The sequence below is a fragment of the Podarcis tiliguerta genome (assembly GCF_965153285.1).
Source record: "Podarcis tiliguerta genome assembly, chromosome: 8".
Taxonomy (NCBI): Eukaryota; Metazoa; Chordata; class Lepidosauria; order Squamata; family Lacertidae; genus Podarcis; species Podarcis tiliguerta.
In genome coordinates this window covers 83,182,454-83,193,864 of record NC_139541.1, presented here as the reverse complement: position 1 = coordinate 83,193,864, position 11,411 = coordinate 83,182,454, and positions in this window count along the sequence as shown.

Here is an 11,411-nt window from a genome sequence, read left to right as displayed (position 1 = left end):
CGGACACGGAGCAATGGATCCAAACTACAAGAAAGAAGATTCCACCTAAACATTAGGAAGAACTTCCTGACAGTAAGAGCTGTTTGACAGTGGAATTTGCTGCCAAGGACTGTGGTGGAGTCTCCTTCTTTGGAGGTCTTTAAGCAGAGGCTTGACAACCATATGTCAGGAGTGCTCTGATGGTGTTTCCTGCTTGGCAGGGGGTTGGACTCGATGGCCCTTGTGGTCTCTTCCAACTCTATGATTCTATGATTCTAGGTTCCTACCAAATTTGGCACTGATTATAACCTGATATCCACTATTACTAGCCACCTCTGGTCCTGTGAGAGGAATAATCTTATTTCCTAGTCCGATTTCAGATTGAACCTCCTCATGTTCTAATGTTGCATCCAAACATGGATCTATAACAGCAAGTCGCAAGATGACTATTTTTGTTTTGTTTTGTTTTGTTTTAAAACACAGCGTGTGACTTTTGGGCAGTGTGCAGGACTGGCAGAAGTCCTGGCAGGCCCCGTCTGGGCCTGTGTTCCCACTGACCCTCCATCTGACTTGGCTTCCTCCAGCCCCTTGGCAGCCAGAAGAGCACCCGGGCTCTGCTCCCTGGTGAGGCTGGTCAAAGATTGACAGAGATGGACCCCGGCTGACATCTATCGATTCTTTCCCCAAAACGACCTTTAAGCTGGATGATTAGCCATCCATAAATTGCACAAGGCATTGTAGCTTCAAGGGCTCAGTTGCTTGTCAAATAAAGAAACTCATAGAATCATAGAACTGTGGAGTTGGAAGGGACACCAAGAGCCATCTAGTCCAGCCCTCTGTATGCAGGAATCACAGAATCCCTGACAGATGGCCATCCAAGCTCTGCTTAAGAACCTCCAAGGAAAGAAAGTCCGCCACCTTCCGAGTCTCAGGAGCCAGGGCGTTGGTCAGCAATGAAAAAAACACAGTGTCAGTGACATCAATTCTTTATTCAAAGAAACCCAAGCCTAGTGTTACAACAACTCTTTCTAGTAGGTCTTGCCCCAGTGAGGTTCCTTAGTCTCCTCCTCCCCTGGTTCCTTCTCATACAATCTGAGATGTCTCCATCTTGCCTACCTTTGCTCTGCTCTCTTCATCTGTCAGGGATTCTGTGATTCCACAGTTCTATGATTCTATGAGTTCCTTTATTTGACAAGCAACCGAGCCCTTGAAGCTACAATGCCTTGTGAAATTTATGGATGGCTAATCATCCAGCTTAGGGACACGGGTGGCGCTGTGGGTTAAACCACAGAGCCTAGGACTTGCTGATCGGAAGGTCGGCGGTTCAAATCCCCACGACGGGGTGAGCTCCCATTGCTCGGTCCCTGCTCCTGCCAACCTAGCAGTTCAAAAGCATGAAGTGCAAGTAGATAAATAGGTACAGCTCCAGCGGGAAGGTAAATGGCGTTCCGTACGCTGCTCTGGTTCGCCAGAAGTGGCTTAGTCATGCTGGCCACATGACTATGTACGCCGGCTCCCTCGGTCAATAAAGTGAGATGAGCGCCGCAACCCCAGAGACGGCCACGACTGGACCTAATGGTCAGGGGTCCCTTTACCTTTAATCACCCAGCTTAAAAGTCGTTTTGGGGAAAATAATCAATAGATGTCAGCCGGGGTCCATCTCTGTCAATCTTTGACCAGCCTCACCAGGGAGCAGAGCCCAGCTGCTCTTCTGGCTGCCAAGGGCCTGGAGGAAGCCACGTCAGATGGAGGGTCAGTGGGAACACAGGCCCAGACAGGGGCTGCCAGGACTTCTGCCAGTCCTTTTTTGAACATTTATTGAATTTTATAACAATTAATGATACAAATCTCATTCATCATCCTATTTACAATTATTCTCCCTCCCCTCAACTCCTTCTCTGCTGAGTTATTTAGTTTTATTTACCGTATCCTGCTTTTCCTATGCAGAAATAAAATCCCTCATCATTTCTCTGAAATATCTGTTGCTCAAAAGAAGTTGTGAAAGTTTATTCAGATCCTGCCAATCAATCCAGTCCATTCTGTTGTTTCTGCAAATAAACGGTAAATGGTTCCCAGACTCTTTGGAAGTCCTCTTTGTCCTTCTCTTGTAGTTGGTCTGCTAGCTTAGCCAATTTTGCATAGTTCGTCAGCTTTTCTTGCCATTGTTCCTTTGATGGTATTTCTTCCGTCTTCCAATATTGCGCAATAAAGATTCTTGCCGCTGTTGTAGCATACATAAATAATGTTCTGCCAGTCCTGCGTCCTGCCCAAAGGTCCAAGGAGTTCCAAGGTCCGAGCAGGAGGCAGTCGAAGCCTCCTGGATCTAGATCAAGGGAAGTAATGGGGCCACTGTATTCTGCTCTGGTCAGACCTCACCTGGAGTACTGTGTCCAGTTCTGGGCACCACAGTTCAAGAAGGACACTGACAAACTGGAACGTGTCCAGAGGAGGGCAACCAAAATGGTCAAAGGCCTGGAAACGATGCCTTATGAGGAACGGCTAAGGGAGCTGGGCATGTTTAGCCTGGAGAAGAGGAGGTTAAGGGGTGATATGATAGCCATGTTCAAATATATAAAAGAATGTCACATAGAGGAGGGAGAAAGGTTGTTTTCTGCTGCTCCAGAGAAGCGGACACGGAGCAATGGATCCAAACTACCAGAAAGAAGATTCCACCTAAACATTAGGAAGAACTTCCTGACAGTAAGAGCTGTTCGACAGTGGAATTTGCTGCCAAGGAGTGTGGTGGAGTCTCCTTCTTTGGAGGTCTTTAAGCAGAGGCTTGACAACCATATGTCAGGAGTGCTCTGATGGGGTTTCCTGCTTGGCAGGGGGTTGGACTCGATGGCCCTTGTGGTCTCTTCCAACTCTATGATTCTATGAAGCCAAGACGCCAGGCCACGATGCCGGAGGCAGCCAGAAAACATGGAGCAAACAGAAGAAGTCGACTTCCGAGTTGAGCGCCAGGACTTCCGAGTTGAGCGCCAGCGATCATGGCGGCCCCCTGCTGAGCACCGGAGGGGGAGCTCCGAAAAAAACAGGGTTCTACCGCTACGGCGACGTGGTGAACCCCTGAAAACGTAGGCGGAGGAAGCCTACGTCCGTGGGACTCGGCGGGCACCAACAGCGATCCCCTAAAACGTTTCTGGGGCTCAGGAAGAGCTCCGGAGTGTGGAGGGGGTAACGCGGTGCTGAGAGTCAATCGCTTCTTTTTCGGAGAGACGTCGCACAGCCGTGATCGGAGGAGCGCTCAACTTCTTCTTGGGACAAATTGGATTATAAAAGAACTTTCCGTGAGTAGGAGAATTACAAATTTTAAAAGGGAAAGAAACAAATTAAGGAACTTTTGGATTTGGCAAGTTAAAAAAGTAAGCTAAATTAGAACCGAAGCGGTAAGGTTTAACCAGGAAGTCAGCCTTCCGCTCTGTATATAGCTGGAAACAAAGACTTTTGCGTGCCAAACCTTTAAAAGTGCTTTTGAAGAAACGGAATCTGGCGTTTTGATAAGGATCTTTTCCCCCCCAAGTGGCAGGGAAAAGGGGGGGAAGGACTGGAAACTGTATTGCCTGCGTAAGAAAGAGCTGACTGTGGGGGAACCACCGCCCGGCGCGCCCGGCGCGCCCAGAACCACCGCCCGGCGCGCCCGGCTCTGATCTGTCAATCTGAAAACACAGGGTAAAGGAGGGACTGCGGAGAGAGACTCTGAGATTTTAAGCTCTGCAAACTGGATTATACTGTTAAAAGCTGAGACTGTTTAAGTCTTGTTACTGGGAGGAATTAGCTGCAAAGTTGCTGGGAAGGAGAAGGAGAAGACGGGAGCCATTGTTCCCAGGGGCTATTGTATCCCCCTGGTGGACATAAGGATTGTTACAAAGACTGATACAAAGAAACAGAAAGCAACTGGGAATTTTCCACTGTTTGGTTTTAAAATCTGACAGCTTGCTGCAGCTGGGAAAGTGACTGGGGACTTTCCACTGTTTTGACTTCAAGTCTGACAGCTAGCCTCAGCTGAGAGTGACCTTGAAATAAGTTGCTGTGGTATGGCAAGTGATAAGGGAAAAGTAGACCAGCTGCAGGAGAAGACTACAAGATCTGGGAAAACCTTTTACTCAGGAAGAAGAGCCTCTATACCTGACCCAATTGGAGGTGCATCTGTACAACCTAAACCAAAAGCTATGTCTTCAACTGAGGACCTTTTCAATACAGGATTTGCAAAAATTCAAGAATCATTAAATAAATTGACAGAGGAGGTTGTAGAAACAAACAAAAAGGTGTCAGAGACATCTTCTAAAATAGATCAAAATACAGCTTGTATTAAACAAAATACGAATTTAATTCAGCAATTATTGCAGGAATCATCAAAAACAAGGAAAATTGCAGAAGAAGCTAAAGCAGCTGCAGAGGCCACAGAAGAAAAAATACCACCGATTAACAGGCAACTTGAGGACTATAGAACAAGATTTTCCATGCTTGAATTAAAAGATAAACAAACGAATCTCAGGATCAGATCCTTGCCAGAAATTGAAAAAGAAGGTCTTAAGGAATTTCTTGCACAGGAATTTGCAGATTTCTGGAAACTGGATCTGGATAAAGAAGAAATCAAAATAGTAAGTGCTTTCCGACTGGGTAAAACAAGCAGGAGAATCAAGACAAGAGACTGTTTGGTCACCTTTGGATCTAAAGAGGAGAGAGATAAAATTTTGGGACTACATTTCCAAAGGCCTTTGGAAGTTGGTGAATCAAGAGTGGAATTGTTCAGGGACATCCCCAAACATCTCTTAGACCTCAGATCTAGCTACAGAGACTTGGTCACACAGCTGAGAAAGAACAACATCATCTTTAGGTGGGAGTTCCCTGAAGGGCTTTCGTTTAGTATAAAAGGAAGGAAAATAAAAATAAAATCAGTGGAAGATAAAGACAGATTTTTAAAGGACTACGAGGAGGACTTACAGAAGGAATTCTTTAAAGACCAAGACCCGTCCGATACACAAGAGAGAAAAAGGAGAGATATAGCTAAAGCAATCTTGGATTTGGACAAGACGACACCACCGGGACCAGAAGAGAAAGAAGACACATTGGGAGCTTCTGGAGGAATATAGCAGACCAATTTCAAGATGTCTCTGCAACTATTAAGCTGGAACTGCAACGGTCTAAACGTGGTTTCTAAGAGAAAATCAATTTTTCACATTTTAAAAAAAGAACAATTGGACTTGATTTGTTTACAGGAAACACATGTAACTAGGCTCCATAGAAAAATTCTAATTAATAAAAGACTAGGTCAAGAGTTTATTTCATCGGACAAAGTTAAAAAAAGAGGAGTGGTGGTATATGCAAAAGAGAGCCTAGCACCAAAATTAATTTTTAAAGATGAACAAGGAAGATATTTGGCAATTGAAATTCAACACCATGGACAGAAATATCTGATTGTTGGCGTATACGCACCGAACGAAGGAAAATCGGAATTTTTCAAAAAGTTACATGAGACATTGATGGACTATCTGGAGTACAATGTGATCTTGATGGGAGATATGAATGGAGTTGTTTCTACAAATATGGACAAGGCACAACGGCAGGTAGTCACCAAAGATGGGAGACTACCGAAAACCTTTTTTGAACTGACTGATAACTTGGACTTGGTGGATATCTGGAGAACCAAAAATCCTTTAGAAAGAGAAGGAACCTTCTTTTCTGAAGCCAAAAAGACATGGACAAGAATTGACCAAATCTGGATCACAAGAGGACTGGCACCAAAGACAAAAAAAGTAGAAATCTGCCCAAAGACTTACTCTGACCACAATGCTGTAAAGATGGTAATGAACTTACAACCAACTGGTTCTTTCAGATGGAGGATGAATGACTCTCTGTTTAGAGATGAGGAAATAACCAAGAAGGCCCAGAAAACTCTGAAAGACTATTTTGAGATAAATTTAAACACTACGGTGGAAAAAAGAACTGTATGGGACGCAAGTAAAGCTGTTATGAGAGGATTTTTGATACAACAGAACGCACTCAAGAAGAGATTACAACAGGAAAAAAGAGAAAAGATATTGGAAAAGATTAAGGAAGGTGAAAAAAGACTGAGATCAAATCCAAAATCACAACAAATCTTGAGAGAGATAAAGTTATATCAAGTACAATACATGCAAATGATAAATCAAGAGATTGAATGGAAGGTCAGACAAATGAGACAAAGAACTTTCGAATCAGCAAACAAATGTGGAAAGTTATTGGCATGGCAAATAAAGAAGAGACAGAAAATGAATACAATAACAAATTTAGAAGAGGAAGGAAGAATTATTCAGAACCCAGTGGAAATTAGGAGTGCCTTTCAAAGATACTTTAAACAGCTTTATTCACAACAACCACAGAAGGAAGCAGATATGGAGGAATTCTTGAAAGAAAATGGGCTACCGGAAATATCTCAAGAAAGTAAATTTAAATTGAGCTGCAGGATAACAGAACAAGAGGTAGAGAGCGCCATCCAAAATATGAAACTTGGCAAGTCCCCAGGACCTGATGGGTTGACGGCAAGATATTATAAATCAATGAAAGACTGGCTAATTCAACCCTTGAAGGATATATGTAATGACATATTACAGGGGAAAAGGACACCAGAAACGTGGAAAGAAGCTTTTGTGACTCTCATACCAAAGACAGAATCGGAAAAACACCAACTTAAGAACTATCGGCCTATATCATTACTTAATGTGGATTATAAAATTTTTGCTGACATTTTGGCTAGAAGATTAAAGAGGGTTTTAGCGGAGGAGATTCACAAGGACCAAGCAGGCTTTCTCCCAGGAAGGCACCTATCTGATAATGTAAGGAATATAATTGACATTTTGGAACTTTTACAGGAAAGAATAAACACAAAAGCAGCTTTAGTATTTGTGGACGCGGAGAAAGCCTTTGATAACATTTCTTGGGGTTTTATGAAAAAGAATCTCCATAGTATGGGGGTAGGCCAAGAGTTCGAAAATGGTATAGGTGCAATCTATTCTGAACAAAAAGCAAAATTAATTGTTAACAATGTTTTGACTGAAGAGTTCAGAATAGAAAAAGGAACACGACAAGGTTGTCCTATTTCCCCTTTGCTTTTTATATCGGTCCTGGAGGTGTTGCTGAATATGATTAGAAAGGACCAGATGGTAAGAGGGATACAGGTCGGAGTTAAACAATTTAAATTAAGAGCATTTGCAGATGACTTGGTTTTGACATTGCAGGAGCCAGAGTCCAGTGTGAAGAGGGTTCTAGAACTGATTCAAGAGTTTGGTCGATTAGCAGGTTTTAAACTCAACAAAACAAAAACTAAGGTTTTGACAAAGAATCTAAAAGAAAAAGAGAAAGAAAGGTTTCAGAATGAGACAGGTTTGACAGTGGTGAAAAAAGTGAAATATCTGGGAATTATTATGACCTCAAAAAATGGGAACTTATATAAGGATAACTACGAAAAATGCTGGATGGAGATAAAAAAAGATCTAGATATATGGTCTAATCTAAAACTCTCACTGTTAGGTCGTATTGCTGTGATAAAGATGAATGTATTGCCAAAAATGTTATTTTTGTTCCAGACACTGCAGATTATTGATAAAATGGACTGTTTCAAGAAGTGGCAGAAAGATATATCCAGATTTGTCTGGCAGGGCAAAAAGCCAAGAATAAAATTTAAAATATTAACAGATGCAAAGGAAAGAGGAGGCTTTGCCCTGCCAGACTTGAAACTTTACTATGAAGCAGCAGCTTTTTGCTGGCTGAAAGAATGGCTACTTCTTGAAAATACAGATATACTGGACTTAGAAGGATTCAATAATGCGTTTGGGTGGCATGCTTACTTATGGTATGACAAGGTTAAAGTTCACAGAATGTTTAAGATTCACATTGTCAGGAAAGCATTGTTTAATGTATGGATTAGATATAAGGATTTCTTTGAAAACAAGACTCCAAGGTGGTTATCTCCGATGGAAGCAAAAGCAGTCAAAAAACTCAATATGGAGGCCAATTGGCCAAAATATTGGGAGATACTAGAACAAGATGGAGATAAATTGAAACTGCAGAGTTTTGACAAATTAAAAAGTAAAGTCCGTGATTGGCTCCACTATCATCAGATAATGGAGGCATATAAATTGGATAGAAAAATTGGCTTCCAGGTGGAAAAATCAAAATTGGAAACAGAATTGCTAGAACCCAAAACTAAGGTATTGTCAAGAATGTATAATCTGCTGCTGAAATGGAATACACAGGATGAGGAAGTGAAATCAGTAATGATTAAATGGGCACAAGATGTGGGTCACAACATAATGCTAGCCGACTGGGAACGGTTATGGACCACTGGGCTAAAGTTTACGGCATGTAATGCCCTAAGAGAAAATATTATGAAAATGATATACAGATGGTACATAACACCAGTCAAACTAGCAAAAATTTATCATATGCCCGATAACAAATGTTGGAAATGTAAAGAAACTGAAGGTACCTTTTTTCATCTCTGGTGGACATGCCCAAGGATTAAGACCTTTTGGGAGATGATCTATAATGAACTGAAGAAAGTATTTAAATATACATTCCCCAAGAAACCGGAGGCCTTTCTCCTGGGCATGGTCAACCAAGAGGTACGTATGAAAGACAGGATATTTTTTATGTACGCCACAACAGCAGCAAGAATACTTATTGCAAAGTATTGGAAGACAGAAGAATTACCCACGCTGGAGGAATGGCAGATGAAAGTCATGGACTATATGGAATCCGCAGAAATGACTGGCAGAATCAGAGACCAGGGTGAAGAGACGGTGGAGGAAGATTGGAAGAAATTTAAAGACTATTTACAGAAACACTACAAGATTAATGAATGTTAAAATAACATCAGATTGAATGTAGAAGGTTATTGGAGTAAAATTTTAAGGATTAGAAGACCCAACATTCTAAGTTCTAAGCATTGAATAAGCTATATTAAGACATTCAAATCAGAAAAGAGGTTAATTATGACAGAGGGAAGGGATTTGTTGTTTAATTGTATGAATTGGAATACAGGGAAGGGAGACTCGGGGAAGTCAGAGAAACAAGTTAATGCAAGATTAATATGAAGATAAGATTGTTTTTATTTCTGTTTTTTGTAGTATGTTATGTTTGTGTAATTCTGTATGTTTTTGGTGTATTGTTTGTTGCTTTGTTTTGCTTTGTTGTCTTTTATGCAAAAACGAATAAAATATTTATTAAAAAATAAATAAAATAAAATACAGTAATGCATCAAACATTAAAAAAAAAAAAAAGAAGAAGAAGAAGTCTTTGACCCTCTGTCATACTGACCAGCTTTTGAAAACCCAAAACAGGGAGATTTGAACTCCTGCCCACATATTGAACTCTTGTCGCCTGACTATCCTGACTCCCTGGGCCACAGTACAGTGGTACCTCAGGTTACAGATGCTTCAGGTTACAGACGCTTCAGGTTGCAGACTCCACTAACCCAGAAATAGTACCTCGGGTTAAGAACTTTGCTTCAGGATGAGAACAGAAATCGTGCGGCGGTGGTGCGGCGGCAGCAGGAGGCCCCATTAGCTAAAGTGGAACCTCAGGTTAAGAACAGTTTCAGGTTAAGGACAGACCTCCGGAACGAAATAAGTTCTTAACCCGAGGTGCCACTGTATCATTAAAGCCCATCCCAAAGATTGATCCACGGGCATTGAAGACATATTCCTACATTTACAAAGAAGAGGGCTGTCAATGGCTAAGCTCTTCCACTCAAATCCTGATTGTGGGTTTCCCATAATGTGCATCTGTTTGGCCACTGTGAGAACAGGATGCCAGACTAAATTAAAAACCTTTGGCCTGATCCGACAGGCAGGCTCTTCTTATGGCACCTCCAGGTCCTGAGGCAGTTTATCTAGATTCCTAGATTCTTAGAGGTATTTATTTGGCCACTGCGGAAACAGGATGCTGGCCTTAGATGGGCCATTGGCTTGATCCAGCAATCCCTTCTAATAATAATAATACAGTGGTACCTCGGGTTAAGTACTTAATTCGTTCCTGAGGTCCGTTCTTAGCCTGAAACTGTTCTTAACCTGAAGCACCACTTTAGCTAATGGGGCCTCCCACTGCTGCTGCGCCGCCGGAGCACGATTTCTGTTGCGTGGCAAATCCCCCCCCCCATGTGAAATGAAGACACTGGTCACATTATTTAAGGTTAATGGGCATAAAAGGCCACAACTTTATTGATTACAGGAATTGGAAGGTATTGGCCTTAGGCATTGGCTCCTATCGACTACCTGGCATGGAGACCGGGAAGGGTTATCCACAAGCCGTGGGAGTCCTGTTGAAGTACGCCAACTAGGATCCCCCAGGTGTCACCGCTCAGGGGCGTGCCTCCCTAGGTTTCGGACAAGGCAATGCCCCCCAGAGTCCTCTACCGGACTACCCTTTTCCTTGGGGGAAGGTGATGGCGCTTCCTTCCCCCCCTTCATTTGCATAACAATTATCCCTGCCAATGCCTAACCGCCAATACCGAGGAAGTTGTGACGTTTGCTACAAGGTAGGCGAAAAAACCAAAAGGCTGCAAGAGCGCCAAGTTGGAAAAATTCCTACCAGGCCCCTTGCAGCGACCAACCGGAGTCCATAGCAAGGTCATAGCTAGCTAAGCCTAAAGGGTGGGTGGGATGGGAAAACCGGTCAGCTGGAACGGGGCAACGAGGGCAGTCTCCGGGCGCGCCTGGCCTTAAATGGGCTAGGCCACGCCTCCCCCACCTGCCGATTGGCGGGCAGGGTCGCAGGCACGCCCGGGGATTCCCTTGTTCTCGCGGGGGCAGAAGGCCAGTCCCTGCGTGTGTGGGAGGCGGTGGCCCGCAACCCCCTCTCCTCTCAAGTTCGGAAATGGCTTTCTCATCCAGAAGCAAAGTTCTTAAGCTGAAGCACTATTTCTGTGTTAGCGGAGTCTGTAACCTGAAGCGTATGTAACCCGAGGTACCACTGTAATAACAATAATAATAATAATAATTTAATTTATTATTTGTACCCCGCCCATCTGGCTGGGTTTCCCCAGCCACTCTGGGCGGCTTCCAACAAAGATGGAAAATACACTAAAATGTCACATATTAAAAACTTCCCTGAACAGGGCTGCCTTCAGATGTCTTCTGAATGTCAGGTAGTTGTTTATCGCTTTGACATCTGATGGGAGGGCGTTCCACAGGGCGGGCGCCACTACCGAGAAGGCCCTCTGCCTGGTTCCCTGTAACTTGGCCTCTCGCAGTGAGGGAACCGCCAGAAGGCTCTCGGTGCTGGACCTCAGTGTCTGGGCAGAACGATGGGGGTGGAGACGCTCCTTCTTATAATAATAATAATAATAATATCATTTATACCCCGCCCTCGCCAACCAAGACCAGGCTCAGGGCGGCTAACACCAAGTATAAAACAATTGATTAAAATACAACTTAAAAACAAGATTAAAG